Genomic DNA, 16,682 nt, shown 5'->3' on the forward strand with positions numbered 1-16,682 from the left:
AATTTGTTATTAAAGTGGGAAACAAAAGATGAGCTTGTTAAAGCCTCAATGACACACTGGGCAATAGATATTAGTCACAATATACATTTTAACCTCTGGAAAAAGTGATTTGAAGTTCACAGCATGTTATCCTTTGAAGGAGAACCACTTGAAAATTATTTACAGATGGTATTTAACTCCAAGTAGGCTTGATAAGATGTATAAGACTGAATCAGATAAGTGCTGGAGGTGCAAAGAGGTTGAGGGAACGTTCTTTCATATGTGGTGGACTTGTAAAAGGGTAAAAGAGTATTGGGAAATGATCCATAACGAATTGAAAAAAAGTAATCAAAAGTACTTTCCCCCAAAATCCAGAGTTTTTTCTGTTGGGGATACCAGTAATTCAGACTGAAATTCCCAGGTGCATGTTTTTTTGACCCCAAAATGGAAAACGAGCGAGGTACCAACTAAAGAAGAATGACAACTTAAGTTGACAGAATATGCACAGCTTGCAGACTTAACATATAGAATAAGAGAACAAGAAGGGCATACGTTTAGAGATTATTTGAAAATGTTTATTGAATACATAGGATATAACTGTGTACAGCTGAAAACGCTGGCAGCATCAAGATAAATTCAACAATGTAAATAAGTTTTGGTGGATGTAATAATGGAATGCTAAATGGTATAGTTTTTGTAAAATATGCAGGGATTTACGATATGCAAAATGAACCACGGAAAGAGAAGAAGGGAAGCCATTGATATCTTAAGGATGTAAAAATGAGTACTTTAAATTGTAAAACAGAAGATTTAATACAAATTACATATAAATAAAGAAAAGAAAAGAAAGCATTTCTTCACGCAGCACACAGTTAAAACTATGGAATTCATTCACACCAGAGGTAGGGATGACCCGTGATGTTTTGAAAGACTAGAAAAAATCATGGAGGGTAAGGCTATTACTAATGGCAACTGGAAACTAGGACTATGGGAAATGCAAATGGAGCTTGCTGGCTTCCCTGGGCATCTGGTTGGCTACTATGAGATCAGGGGGCTGGGCTACAGTAGATGGGTCTTTGGCCTCATCCAGCAGGGCTGATCTTGTGTTGGGATGACAAGTCCCATCAGGCTCAGCCAGAATGGGCAGTGGTCAAGGATGATGGGAGTTGTAGTCCAGCACCATCAAGGGCCACACGCTTGCCACTAGAGTAATTTGTGTCCAGGCACAGATAGCTATGGGATGAAAGCTGCTAGGCAAGGGGCAGGAGCACAGCATGGATCTGAGAAACTGCTCAACACCTACATCTCTAAGGATCCCTCCTTGGAGGATATATATGCATATATCTGTAGTGAGCAGCTGAGGTTTTCCGCCCACCAGCAGTTTCAGCGGAGCAGAGGTGATGCGTGCAGCGCTGACTTGCATTGATTACTGGAGGGGAAAAGGAAGGGAGCAGATTGTGTGTTCTGAGTGTTGCGAGACCTGCTTCGGAGAGCCGCCGAGGCATGCCTCATTTGCTGAGATTGTACAAAAACACCAGAATGCAATCACAGCTAAGATCTCCCCTGGCACAGGTACTGATCGCAGGAGGGATATTAAACGGAGAGCATGATTGCAAGTCACCTCACACAGGCAACCTGTTTCGACTGTCAGCAATGCTGCCGAGTATCCTTGGACCAAGTTTGAGATGGCTTGTTTGAGTTCCCTCTCTGCTGCTGCAGTTGAAGCCCGGGCCTCCCTCGCCACACCAGAAACAGAGATAGACCAGTGGGGAACCTGTAATAGAAAGGTCGCATCGCCTCCTCACCTCCTCTCAGGGATGTTCCTCATCAATGTACCTGTTGCCCATGGCTTCCTCCAGAATATTAATTACACAAATTCACTCCTTTTCATTTTGGTGTTTTTTAAAATAACATCAAAACAAAAATGCAATTAAAGTTACAAAACATAGGAGCGGTACAGAGGTTGGATCGTGCAGATAAATAGAGAGCAGATCACATAGAAAAAGCAAAGCAGAAAAATACATCACAAAAGCCAAATTTTGCAATGTGGTGGAGGAAGAGAGCTTTGTACAGTACAGTGGTACCTCGGGTTAAGAACTTAATTCGTTCCGGAGGTCCGTTCTTAACCTGAAACTGCTCTTAACCTGAAGCACCACTTTAGCTAATGGGGCATCCTGCTGCCGCTGCACCGCCGCTGCACAATTTCTGTTCTCATCCTGAAGCAAATTTCTTAACCGGAAGCACTATTTCTTGGTTAGCAGAGTGTGTAACCTGAAGCGTATGTAACCCGAGGTACTACTGCATATCTGAATTTGACACATAAGAAATGAAATCCAACCAAAAGGCACAGGAGTGTTCCCTGTCTTTCTTACATTTAGAAATGCAAAGTTTGCAAGTCCCCCCCCTCGCCCAAAATAGCCAGAGTCCTCATATTTCTTGTCTGCAACAAGAAGTTTAAGTCCTGTAGTGTCTTGCATTTTGGGGCCAATGCAGCCAGCACAAGAAGTTCCTTAAAGTGGAAAGTTGCTATTTGCTCACCCCACAAGTTCAAAAGGTCTCAAGTTTTCATTTACAGCAGGCACTCAGCATTCCACTGGTGACCCCTAAGCATGCCCAGTCCTTCTTCATCCTTGGATTTATTTATTTTTAAGTGTCTGTATTTCTGTAAAAGGGACGCGGGTGGCGCTGTGGGTTAAACCACAGAGCCTAGGACTTGCCGATCAGAAGGTTGGCTGTTTGAACCCCTGCGACGGGGTGAGCTCCTGTTGCTCGGTCCCTGCTCCTGTCAACCTAGCAGTTCGAAAGCATGTCAAAGTGCAAGTAGATAAATAGCGGGAAGGTAAACAGCATTTCCATGAGCTGCTCTGGTTCGCCAGAAGTGGCTTAGTCATGCTGGCCACATGACCCGGAAGCTGTACGCCGGCCACGACTGGACCTAATGGTCAGGGGTCCCTCTACCTTCACCTTTATTTCTGCAAAGCTGAGTCCCCTCCCCCCAGCATTCTGATGCCATCTGCTTTGGTACCATATATTTTGACGCAGAGGTACTGTGGCATCTTCCCTGACAGTACAGCCCTTTGACTATCAAAGAGAATCACAGAAATGCAAGAAGAGAGTTGCTGGAGGAGGATGAGGATTTTCCTTATTAAATCAAGTGCTGTTCACAACTGTTGTAATAAATGGTAGCTGCTGCCAAGTGCTAGGTCGGTCAAAGGGCAGTGTAAACATTGTTAGAAATGGAAATTAGTCATATACTGCACCCGGCATTCCTGTACAGAAGCTGACTAGACTGGCAGCTGAATCTTATTTCAATACAGGTAACAGCATAACGTTCTCCCCAGCACCTGATGGCGGCAGACAAGTTATGAGGGATGTGGGTGGCACTGTGGTGTAAACAACTGAGCCTCTTGGGCTTGACAATCAGAAGGTCAGCAGTTCAAATTCCAGTGACGAAGTGAGCTCCCGTTGCTCTGTCCCAGCTCCTGCCAACCTAGCAGTTTGAAAGCATGCCAGTGCAAGTAGATAAATAGGTACCACTGTGACGGGAAGGTAAATGGCATTTCTGTGTGCTCTGGTTTCCGTCACGGTGTTCCGTTGCACCAGAAGCGGTTTAGTAATGCTGGCCACATGACCCAGAAAACTGTCTGTGGACAAACGTCAGCTCCCATGACCTAAAAGCAAGATGAGCGCTGCAACCCCATAGTTGCCTTTGACTGGACGTAACCCTCCAGGGGTCCTTTACCTTTTTTTACGAGGATGTGGGACAGATAACATAAAACTAGGGATCCCATGTCATATTGTGCTGTGCCACTCTGAAGATCCTGAGATCCAATGTGGTGTAGTGGTTAGAGAGTTGGACTAGGACCAGAGAGACCAGGGTTCAAATCTCCACTCAGACTTGAAGCTCCCTGGGTAATTTTGTGAATTCACTGGCACTCTGCCTGATGGTTGTTGCGAGGATAAAACATGGGGAAAGAGAACCAGGAATGCCACCCTGCAGGAAAGGGATATAAATTGTTGCTGGCATCAGTTTGTCTCAAGAGAAAATAGAAGAGTGTGCCATTGCAGGCAAAGTCAAACTGTTGGAATGGCTGTGGAGAATGATACAGGAGAGACATGTTTTAAGGCGGCTGGGGCAGATGAAGGCATCTGGTGGTACTGATGCAGGTGTACGATGGCGTTTCTTATCTCTGTGCTCCTCCTGATGGTCATTCCTCCTCTGGTCACTGCTGTAGATACAGTCTGTCTCCCTCCAGATATAAATTTATAATAAACAGGGCAAACACAGAGGACCCTTCTTTTAAATCACAAATAAGCTGCCTAATACATTTAAGGGAAGAGGTAGCCCCTTCTCCTCTTATAAGGGCTGAGTCCTCTCAGCCCCCTAGGACTGCATGGACCCCGGGAGCTTGGTTTGCTTGTCCAACCCCAGTGGTACTCATTTGTATGCCTCCTGGACATCAGGCAAGTGCTGAATAGTTTTAGGCACCCACTGAAGACATTTCTTTCCTCAGGCATTTGCTGCCATTATTCCCTTGCTTTGAATATCGACATTATCCGCTGTGGACATTGTGCATTTTCTGGTTTGATTGTACTGATTCTTAGGTACATTACTTGACATTGCCTTGGGATTTCTAATGCACAATGGGATACAAATGTTCAAACATTGTTCTTTGGTTTGGGAACCTGAGAAAAATAGAAAAGCTGGTTGCAAAGTCCTTTGATAAATGTTCCCATCTCCACCCACACTTGACTCAGAAATAAATGTCATGGCTCTCTCCCTTGGAGTAGCTGGCAAAAGCCAAAACTCTGAGGGCACGGAGTGTGAGTTTTCTTTTCTACTGTGGGCTTCCCATGGGCATCCCATTCACTGATGTGAGAATAGGACACTGGGCTTTGGTCAAATCCAGCAGGACTCTCCTTATGTTCTTAATTAGGCTGTGCTAACTTCCTTTCTCAAGGATGAAGAATTGTTCTCTCTGCTGTGTGTCATGTTTTCCATCAAGAGTTTGGGACACACTTCTCATTTTTTTCCATTCTGCAGGTGTCAGCGGTTCAGGTTTGTCAGGGAACTGACATCAGAGGGAAAGGAGGTGGTAGGGCTCCCAGAGACTGGGAGAGACTCAACAGCCAAAGCAGGGACCAGCAGGGGGAGCACGGGGTCTCTGGAGGGGAATCTCAGTAATACTGAGAGAGACGCAGCAACGCAGGCAGGAAGCAGGGGAGAGAAAGGGGTGAGAGACACTTCTAGCGAAAATAGTGGGGAGGTGTCAGAAGCAACTGCAGGGAGACCCATGCTTCGTCGGAAGCTGTCACGTCGTGAGTCCAGGAGACGTGTTTCCGTTAAGGAACTTCTTTGTTGGAGGCGTTTCCGCAAACAGCCACTGTCGGACTCCACCAGTGACTAGAGCAGACATGTCTGATGAGCTCTGTCACGCACAGAGACTTGTGGGGCCGCACAAACTCTGAAGGGGCACACTTTTAAGCACAAGCAGCTAATCAACCCCCTGACAGCAGTCCGACAGTCTTTGTACGCTGCCTGTGCAGGAGAAAGCATCATGAGCGACCCAGCAGGAGCCGGAGCAGGAGGAGCTGATCCAAGCTTGGAGGAAAGATACCGAGCATTGGAAGTCCAACTTGCGCTGCAGACGGCGAGGCTGGAGGAGAGGAGGGCGCAGGATGCTGACAAGAAGGGGAGAACCACTCAGTTCCCCAGAAAGGTACCAGGATTGGTGCAGAAGTTTGGGGGGGACCCCAAGGACTATCATGCCTTTAGGACAGAGATGCAATATGCCCTGAATGTGCAGTTTGATGAGTTCCCTGATGAGGAATCGCGAGTTGCTTTCGTAATTGGGCATCTTGAGAAGGGCGCGCGTGATTGGGTTCGGCCCCTGATGGCAACGCACAACGATATCCTAAAGGACACTATGAAATTCTTTCGTGCAATGGATATCATGTTTTCCAGTGATATTGAGGAAGGGTTGGTGCGCAGACAGCTGATGGCTTGCAAGCAGGGAAGCAGATCTGTCCGTGAGTACTGGACTGAATTTACCATGCTGATTCACAGATTGGGGTGGGATTTATCGGCAGCACCCATTCAGATGCTGTTTGAAGAAGGTCTTTCTTCAGCTGTGAAAGACGAGCTGTCCAGGAGCCCCAGGGCTGTGTCGATGGATCAGCTGACCAAGTCTGCGCTGACCATTGGAGCGCGCCAGGAGGCAAGAGCCTTGGAGAGGCGGGAAGGGAGAGGGGAACGTTGGAAGGAGTTACGCATTCCAGACATTCCTGAGCCAGCTTTCCCGCCGGCAGAGCCGATGGAAATCGGAACAGCCCGCGCGCGCGCAGTTTCAAAGCCCAGTGAGGGGGCGAAGAAGGAGGGAAAGGGAGCCCGGAAATGCTATCTCTGCCAACAGCCAGGCCACTTTGCCAGAGTCTGCCCCCAGAGGAAGGAATGGCAAGGGATGGTGGGGGCAGTGGAGGGAGGAGAGCAGGGAGAAACGGAGCAAGTAAAAGCCAACGCCTGGTTGCCGTCAGGGCACTGCAACCAGGCTCAAGAGCAGTGAAAGTGCCCGTACCAGAAGCTCCTCGACCTGCCCTAGTGATTGAAGTGTCGCTAGAGCTGCAAAATGGACACCCCCTACAAATAAAGGCGCTGTTGGATTCCGGCAGCTCTTGCAATTTTATGAGCAAGGAGTTTGCTGCTGAACATCAGATACAGACTATCCCTTTAAGCAACCCCCTGCAGGTGACCACAATCGATGGCAGGGAGCTGTTGGGAGGAGGAGTCAGCTTGCAGACCGTCCCAATGATAATGAGGGTGGCAAGGCACACAGAACTGATAGCGTTTAATGTGGCCACCTTGGGAGGCGCTCCCATTATTTTGGGAATGAGCTGGCTAGCCCTACATGATCCGCTGGTGGGCTGGCATCAAAGAGTGGTTTCCTTCGGTTCAGCACATTGCTTAGAACACTGCAGGGGGGAAAGGGGTTCAGCAGGGACCCAAGCCACCCTGGCAGGGACTGAAGTGATGGAGAAAGGGACGGTGCCACCACAGTATGCTGATTTCAACGATGTGTTCAGCGAGAAGGAAGCTGATCAACTACCCCCGCATAGGCCCTTTGATTGCCAGATTAATCTACTCCCTGGAGCCCAGCTTCCTGTAGGCAAGCTGTATGCCATGTCAGACAGGGAGATGCAGGAGTTGAGAGCGTTCATTGACAAGAACCTGAAGAGAGGCTTCATCAGGGAGTCTAAGGCAGCGGGGGGTAGCCCAGTGTTTTTTGTGGATAAAAAAAACACGGACAAGCCGAGGCTGGTATGTGACTTTCGACAGTTAAATGCAGTGACTGAGCCTGCGGCTTTTCCCATGCCCAGGATTGATGATATTTTGACCAGGGTGCGAAAAGGAAAGATTTTTACAAAGCTGGACCTGAGGGGGGCGTACAACCTGATACGTATAAGGAAAGGGGATGAATGGAAGACCACCATGTTCACCCCTTTGGGGGCATTTGAATATCTCGTGATGCCTTTTGGATTACAAACAGGCTCCGCGTGTTTTCAAAGTTTTATGAACCACGTGCTGGGGCCTTTGCTCTACAAGAATTGCGTGGCCTTCCTGGATGACGTGTTGGTGTATTCGGAGAACGAGGAGCAACATGTGAGAGACGTCAGGGAAGTGTTGAGCAGGCTGCAAGCCAACAGACTGTGGGTGAAACTGGAGAAGTGTCAGTTTCATACCAAGGAGGTGGAATTCCTGGGGTACCGCTTGTCCGATAAGGGGTTGGCTATGGACCCCAGCAAGGTTCAAGCGGTGCTGGAATGGAAAACACCCAAGACCAAGAAGGATGTGCAGAGGTTCCTAGGGTTTGGAAACTTTTATCGTAAGTTCATCCGGAACTTCGCCCACCTGACGGCGCCCATCACGGACTGTCTTAGCGGCAAAAAGAAGTTTGTTTGGACGGGGGAGGCGGAGAGAGCGTTTGATGAACTGAAAAAGGCCTTCGCCTCTGACGAACAACTTCTACATGTGGATTTACAAAAAAAGCTGAGGGTCGAAACAGACGCGTCGGACAGAGCCATAGGGGCGGTGCTTCTTCTGCAGCCGGGGAAGGAGGGGTCAGAGTGGCGACCGTGTGCCTTCTTTTCGCGAAAACTGAACAAATCTGAGAGGAACTACACGGTGTACGACCGGGAACTTCTTGCCATTTATGAGGCCTTCCGGAGATGGAGGCATCTACTAATTGGTGCACAACAGAAGGTGCAAGTGTGCACGGACCATAAGAATCTAGAGTATTGGAGAACTGCGCGAGTGCTCAACCAACGGCAGTTGAGATGGGCCCAGGAGTTCTCCAAATTTAACTTTGAGATTTGTTACGTACCAGGCCCGGAGAACGTTAGGGCTGACGCTCTCTCACGCAAACCTGAATATTTGGAGGGAGAGGGTGCACCCGAGGAGACCCATGTCATTCCCGAGGACCGCTGGGTGTGTGGGGCGGCATTGGTGGGGCAAAGGGAGCTGGTAGAGGGAACGGTGCAGGATGAATACGCCCAGGACAAACTCAGGAGTCTCAGGAGGGAGGGAGACAAACCCGGGGGTTTTGAGGAGAGAAATGGGGCATTGTACTACAAGGGAGCGTTATACATACCTGAAGGGGAATTGAGGGAAAAGGTACTCAAGCAACTGCACGATAACCCCACAGCCGGGCATTTTGGGCAACACAAAACCATGTGGCTGGTCACCAGGGAATTCTGGTGGCCCAAGGTCAGGGAAGATGTGCGGGAATATGTGAGAGGGTGTGACAGATGCCAACGAGCCAAAGGGGAGAGGCGGGCACCGGCAGGTTTATTAGAACCACTACCCACGCCGGAGAGGCCATGGGAGGCAGTGGCAATAGATTTCATAACTGATCTGCCCAGGTCCAAAGGGAAAACAGCCATCATGGTGGTGGTAGACCTGTTAACCAAGATGGCCCACTTTATAGCCTGCTCACATGCGGTCACAGCAGAAGAAACCGCCAAATTGTTTGTGGAAAATGTGTTTAGGTTGCATGGCGCCCCCTTGAGGGTGGTTTCGGACCGAGGGAAACAATTTACTTCCAGGTTCTGGAGGAGGCTCATGAGCTTATTGCATGTAGAGGTCAATTTCTCTACTGCCCGTCATCCCGAAACCAATGGGCAGGCGGAAAGAGCCAATGGTGTCCTCCAGCAATATTTGAGGTGTTATGTTAATGACAGAGAGAATGATTGGGTGGAGAAGCTGGCGTTGGCAGAATTTGCCTACAACAATGCAGAGAACGTGTCCACGGGGATGAGCCCCTTTTTGGCCAATCACGGGTGTCATCCCCGAGCCTTCCCAGGGGGGGAGGGGGAGAACTGGAGCGTTCCAGCCGCAGAACAGTTCGTTGAAGAAATGGAAGCTATCCACCGCCAACTTCAACTTAATTTAAACCGGGCGAAGGAGGAATATAAGAGGCAGGCAGACAAAACCAGAAGGGAAGGGGAAAGCATTAGGGTGGGGGACCAGGTGTGGCTGTCCACCCAAGGGTTACCGTTTAAAGGAGGTTGTAAGAAGTTAAGACCCAGAAGACTGGGTCCATTTGAAGTCACGCAACAGGTCAACCCAGTGGCTTTCAGACTCCGGTTACCGAACCACATGAAGTTGCACCCAGTGTTCCACAGATCGTTGCTGTCACCGTATATAGGGGACAGAGAGGGGAGGGTCAATAGGGGACCAGCGATGGAGGAAAAAGAACAAAGCTACCATGTAGCGGAGATTCTCGATTCCAGGTGGAAGGGAGAGCAAGTAGAGTACTTGGTAAGGTGGGAAGGGGAACCGGAGTCGGAAAACACCTGGGTCAGGGCAGAGGATGTAGATGACGAGGTTCTGATTGAAGCCTTTCATCAGAGATTCCCTCGTAAACCCCAGCCAGTGGCGAGGTTCCGGAGGGAATACTTCGCCACCACCGACGAAGAAGAAGAGTTGGAGGGGTTCGCTGATTCCGAGGTGGAGGAGGATTCAGCGAGTCGGAACGAAGACCGATGGAGGGAGATGTTCGAGACGTCTGAAGATGAAGAGGATTCGTTTCGGGGTTTCAGCTCCTCACCGCCCAGAGGAGAGGGAGGGGGCGGGGGGGAAGGGGGCCCTGGAGGGGAGGTGGATGTCAGGGAACTGACATCAGAGGGAAAGGAGGTGGTAGGGCTCCCAGAGACTGGGAGAGACTCAACAGCCAAAGCAGGGACCAGCAGGGGGAGCACGGGGTCTCTGGAGGGGAATCTCAGTAATACTGAGAGAGACGCAGCAACGCAGGCAGGAAGCAGGGGAGAGAAAGGGGTGAGAGACACTTCTAGCGAAAATAGTGGGGAGGTGTCAGAAGCAACTGCAGGGAGACCCATGCTTCGTCGGAAGCTGTCACGTCGTGAGTCCAGGAGACGTGTTTCCGTTAAGGAACTTCTTTGTTGGAGGCGTTTCCGCAAACAGCCACTGTCGGACTCCACCAGTGACTAGAGCAGACATGTCTGATGAGCTCTGTCACGCACAGAGACTTGTGGGGCCGCACAAACTCTGAAGGGGCACACTTTTAAGCACAAGCAGCTAATCAACCCCCTGACAGGTTTCTCCTGGTCAGAGAGCAGAATTCATTTCCAAAGAGCCACAGTTGATGGTTTCTGCTGCTCTTAGAGGTCTTATCACTGATCCAAAAATGTCTAGATTCATTTATGAAGCACATCCATTATCCTTTTAAGAGAACATGAATCTTTTCTTTCCTGGTCCAGAAGCCACTGTGACTCAAATTACTATTTACTCATATTCACCAATTACCTAAATGTTATCAAAGGATGAATATGCCAGTTTTGTTTTTTTCCTCATTTCTCACAGAATCAGAGAATTGGAAGGAACTGAAGGGGCCATCTAGTCCAACCCCCTGCGATGCAGGAATCATGAAGGAGGAGGAGGAGGAGGAGGAGGAGGAGGAGGAAGAAGAAGAAGAAGAAGAAGAAGAAGAAGAAGAAGAAGAAGAAGATGATTTTGGACTTGATATCCCACCTTTCACTCCCCTTAAGGAGTCTCAAAGTGGCTAAAAATCGCCTTTCCCTTCCTCCCCCACAACAAACACCCTCATAACACCTCTGCTGTCTTGCCTATGAGAGTAGCCTGCTTTACTCTCTCTTGTGAATAAGGCAGAATCTTTGCCTCTGAGTTGCTCGTATAGAAGAGAACATTAAACTCTTGGACTCAAGTATTAATGAGTACCTAATAAAGTGTGCATTGACCCCAGGATTTACCTTGTGCCTGTATCTTTGCTTATTTTTTTAAAAAAAAAATGAATCTTGTTTTTGAGTCACCCTGTGCTTTGATCTGTAATTAGTGATCTGCATAAAATGGAACCTTAAAAAGAATGGCTGTGACTATTTTTAAGCTTTTGGCAGAAGCAGATAAAATTTGCAGGCACAGCAGCAGTGATGTCAACTTGCTTAATCAATCATAAGGCACGGCACACACAATTTGAATGGAAATGCCCATCACTTTTTGGGGAGGCAACCCCCTCAAATATTTTATTGGGAGGGGCAAAGGGACCTTGGCTCCTCAGAGTTGGCTCCTATGCACCAGAGTGGATTAATTGGAGATCCAGGGGTGTGTGGTTTTTTTTTTTGGGGGGGGGTGAAATGGATTCACATTCCTCCATAATCTGCATTAGGGCAATACATTAATTAAGCTAACTAAAATGCCAAAATCCATAACAGTTTCATATTTTCAAGCGGGGAATTGTTTTTTTTTTCCTTGTCTTGGTCTTTCTGACTTTAAAATAATTAACAAGTGGCCTTGATGGATGGATACCTACTTGCCAGGACTGTCTTTTTGTTGTTGTTATTGTACTGTTAGGGAATGCAGGTGGTGGTGGGGACACACAAAAAGCATACACATTAAAGGAAATGTTTCCTAAAAAGCTTGTATTAGAAAAAATCATGTACAAATGTATTATTAAATAATTGCTTCTTTTATTATTTAGATTGATTAACAATGCATTATAATAGATGCAATTCCTTGCAACATTGTGTGTGTTAGGCAAAAATGCCTTCAAATGTGTACGAAATTTCACATGGATTTTTAAAAATCACAATGGCAATGGGGAAAACTGAACTTATTAGTGGGAAAGAACAAGACCCTGAGAGAAATCAGTCAAGGCATCTCTATTTGAAAAGCAGGACATCTGGAAACAAAACAATACCACAATATCCAGGAGGTCACGCTGGCAGAAAGAATCAATTTGCTTTCTGGAGTTAAAACCTGGTCCCTCAACAGTTCAGCCCAATCCAGCATGCACAACCCGTATCCTCTCTGCCTCCTTGAGTAATAGCTGCTGTTGAGTGCAAAATGACCCAGAGCAGCCAATTATGCCAAGTTTCTGCCGGGTAAGCAATTATCCAGGAAACAAACACTAATTAATTAAACACTCTCCATAACAGACTTGTCTTCCATCAGGCAAATAATTAACAGGCATGGATCATTTGGTGAGCAGGCTGAACGGCGAGGCCATCCTTGAAAGGCATGCGTGGCAAACATACCTCTTGGCTCGACAAGGATGCCAGTTGCTGCCTTCCTTCCTTATCCTCTTCATTGATGGTGGTGTGTGTGGAACCGCAGCTGACATATATTGACTCCACTCGTCACCCACCTTTCTGGTAGCAAACCTTTACGTTATCATGGAAGGCAAAGATGTGGAGTGATGTGAAATGAGGGAAGGAGAAGACAAGCTCTCCTCTCTTGTGATGTTGCTCCACCACCCTAGAGAGAGGCACGCTGGCCCCAGCTACTGAGATGTACCCACCTGACTGTGGAACCATGAGCGATGATTGATGCATTGATTTACTTTATACGTCACCCTTATCGGTGCTTAAAGCAGCTTACAATGAACAGCCACATAACAAAATCCAAGGCACAGGGTGGGGGAAGTCGGTTGACCAAACACCAGTCAATTCAAATAGGACAAAGACAAACTATTTAGCAAACATACAATGAACTCACTATCAAGACTTCAATGCATACATTCAGTTGTCCATGCAGGGCAATCTTGGGGATGGTTTGGAAGCTGGAGTGTGTCCTTGCACTCTGATAATTGTCACTTGCTTGCCTGGGTGGGGGACAGAGAGGGATATGTGGATGAGAATAGAAGGAGATCAACTGTACAAAGGAAAGATTTACCTTCATTGCTACACCCACTTTTGTCTCTGACCTTGCCTGCCACTGGGTGGACCAGGGTCAGTGTAAGCCCTGCCCCCATTACTCCAGTAGGGGGGGTATTGCTGAGCTCCAAGAACTCCCTGGACTGCCTGGATTGGATGGCGTGGGGTGGGGCAGTTCACAGCCCTGATATGTACAGCTACAATCGCATCATCTGGAGAAGGTGGCTGTAAGACATGGCTACTATGCTTAGATTTGCAAGAACAGCTCTGAGCACAGCTTGCCGTTGTCACAGCTCCCATCTCAGAAGCTCTTACCTGCAGATAAGTAAGAGATCATTATTCAGGAAAACCACAGTACAGGCAGCAGTCACAAGGCTCAGAAGTGATGGTTCAGAAGTTCAAGAGCAAGGTAAGATGTTCAGGCCTGGGTGGAAGCAATGAAGATGTCCCAACAAGTGGTTCTGCCCCTCTCACCAAAAGGGGAGGTATGGCGTGCTCACTAACGAGACTCGCTCACCTTGCAGGAACATTGGTGTTACAAACATGGGCTCCTTTGGGCTGGGTAAGGAGTGCTCCCATTTGTGAAAGCGATACCTGATTCGCAGAACCTTCCTTTCCAGGCTCCTATTCAGTCTCTGCTGCTTCCAGCTGTACCTTACCCCCATAGCTGCTCCAAACCCTCCTCCAAGCCAGCAGAGGGGGGGAGCCGACAAACCTGCTCCCCCATCCAAAGTGGCTGAAGTTACAGCAGAAAGGAGCCACCCCACATCTTCTACCCAGGTTCCCACCATTCACCATCACCCAATAATTTCTACCTCCTGTGTTGGTGCCTGCCAACGCAAAGATGATCCTAACAGCACTGTGGGGCTCGAGACATCCCCTTTCCTTAATTTTATGCAGCTCTTGAAAAGCCCTACAAGATAACCCACTAGTTCCAATCAGGAGCAAACAAGGCAAGGCTAAAGAGAACTCTGGTCCCTAATGGGCGTTAATGCTCTGCTTTCATGCAAGGGGGCTTTGCAGCCATTAAAATGATTTCTTTGCTTTGGAGAAAGGGTGCAATTACCTTTTGCTGGCAGCTTGCTTGTTTGCATTTCATCTGGCTTCCTGGAGAACCCAGGAGCAAAGCAAAGCGCTTTACTTGGAACCGGTCACAGATTCCCCTCTGTTTAATGTCCCCTCCATTCTCTGCAGAGCGGCATCAATGGGATTGTTTCCTGATCAAACCCAATGAATCATCGGAATTAACCCTGGAGATGTCACACCATGTTAACTGCACCAGAGATGTTATGGGCCCAATGATCAGGCCCAGATCGGTGCAACGGATTGTATGCTACTGCAACTAACAAATACAGTGAATGAATAGCTGGATAAATAATAAAGGCAAATCTGTCAAATTCATGCTTTCCAAAACAAAATGCAAACTGAACTACAGCTACCTTGAAACTTCACACATATCCAAATTTTGCGATGCAGTTGTCCAATCAAACCATGTTTTTTTAAATGCACATAATAGAGGAAAGCGTTTGTAAAAATGAATGCGTTTGTAAAAGCAACACAGAAAATGCATTATTAGGGGAAATTACTTGCAAAATTGTGTACACTGGAACTACCAGCATAAAAGATGTGTTAATTAGCAGATACGCACACCAAAACACAGATAGATTTTCATGATTTTTTTTAAAATCACAAATTGATGCAGAAATTTGAAGAACTGAATTTAAGGCTAGAAATAATGAGAAACTGAGAGAAGTGAAATTGACAGATTCTTCCACCCCTAGGCTCAAGTGAAGCCTGTAGCTGAGCTGACTGGCATAGCATTCTCACCTGACTTCTGTTTCCACTTTGCTGATTTATTTCACAGGCTTTGAATGGTGTCAGCAGTTCCAGCCTTTGCCTCCCCTCTGCTCTGGACCTCATTAGAGAAGGAGACATTAAAAATACATGCTCTGCTTAAGACCAGGAGCAACAAGAAGAGTGTCAGGCAGGGAGGGGAAGGGGAAGGGAGGCAAGAGAGGGCCTTTGGTGGAAAGGCTGAGCACATCATTCCACATGACTGTGCTGTTAAGCTATTGTTTGTCTAGGCTCAGGCATATGAAAGTGAGCAAGAGGATCCCCCGTCTTGCTCTGCTGCTTGTAAGGTTGCTTCGCTTCTCGTTTAGCTTGCTGCAGGTGTGCATGAGCATAGCTCAGAGCCCCATCGATGAATTTCCTTTTGTACTTCTTGGGAATCCAGCTGATCAACACAAAACAAAAAAAGGCCTTTGAGCAGAGCAGAGATGGAAATGGCAGAGGAGAGGAAGCTGAAGCACGAAGCACCTTCACAAACAGCTAAAAAGAGAATAATTTATTATTGCATGGCCAACCCTTTTTTGAGATCAAACTATTTGCGAAGCCCTGTGCAAACGGATCATGGCTGATGTTTCTGGCTTTTCTTTCTGGCTCCGTCCATTCTAACACTTCAGGTGGTAAGCTATACCCCTGCTGCCCTAGTTTAAATTGTAAGCTCCATGGGGCAGAGACTTTTGCTTTGGTATGCAACGTTCCATGTACTGGGGACACAGTGAGTTTCCTTATACTGAGTCAGAGCTGTAGGGATGTGCACAGATGCCAGGAAAAGATATATGCATTGGATTTTATCCTTCCTTCCTCATGTTTGTAAGTTCAGCAGAGTGCCATCCCTTTGCAGCTTAAAAGGGAAGCTTAGATAGGCTAGTTTTAGCCTTTTAGTTTAAGTAATCCAAGGTGCTTTAAGGCAGACTGGATTTTCCTTTTCTCCCCCTTTAGAACAACAATCACACAAACAGTTATTGTAAAAGGTGAAAATAACATTGACTCACCCAGAGTTTCTGTTGCAGAATGACAGATGCAGCATCTTTCTTCAGGCAGGTTAAAATTGTAATTTGGTTACACAGACATATTTTAGTCTAACTTGAAATGGAGTCTGAGCTTGGCAGTTGTTCTCACCTTTCTGGCTTGGTGATGAGATGAAGAGGTAACAGTGAAGAGAGGCAAAACAGGATGTACTCGGGCAGGTAAGAAGACTTTATATGACTAGAGCCTCCCCTAGTCAGAGCACAGTGGGAGTGTCTCACAGAGGTCTCTCTAGCAAGCTTACAGGAAAACCCTGTGAGCTCCAGCTCCTATCATGTGCTTATCTAGCAAGGCAATGAATTGTTGGTTTGACTGCCCTTTGACTATCCCCCACAAGCATTGGCCTCTCTAGCCCTGTATTGTCTACACTGACTGTCAGCTGGTTCCCAGGGCTCCAGACTGAAGACATTCCCAACCCTGCCTGGAGATACGAAGGACTGAACCTGAGACATTCTACACAGAAAGCAGGTGCTCCATCCCTGAGCTATGGCCCTTCCTCTAATTCCAGATAAACAAGGGTTGGTTTTGGTTGGTTTAAGCACAATTCTATGGATTCTGTTCATTCACCTCATTGCTATTCACATATTCCAGGTGACTGGGTGTCTTCCAAGGCCATTACCCTGGTCACCACGGGACACAGCACTGAA

General features: G+C 47.5%; 1 long non-coding RNA gene across 1 annotated transcript; it reads right to left on the minus strand.

The window, feature by feature from the left end:
- Positions 1 to 13,417: 13,417 nt before the first annotated feature.
- Positions 13,418 to 16,178, minus strand: LOC309536694. The gene is made up of 3 exons (XR_014221706.1): positions 16,002 to 16,178; positions 14,989 to 15,070; positions 13,418 to 13,476 (listed from the first exon to the last, which is right to left on the minus strand). It is a non-coding gene; the product is annotated as an uncharacterized lncRNA (long non-coding RNA).
- Positions 16,179 to 16,682: the final 504 nt, after the last annotated feature.

The sequence above is a fragment of the Podarcis vaucheri genome (genome assembly GCF_965113315.1).
Source record: "Podarcis vaucheri genome assembly, chromosome: 7".
NCBI classification, from domain to species: domain Eukaryota; kingdom Metazoa; phylum Chordata; class Lepidosauria; order Squamata; family Lacertidae; genus Podarcis; species Podarcis vaucheri.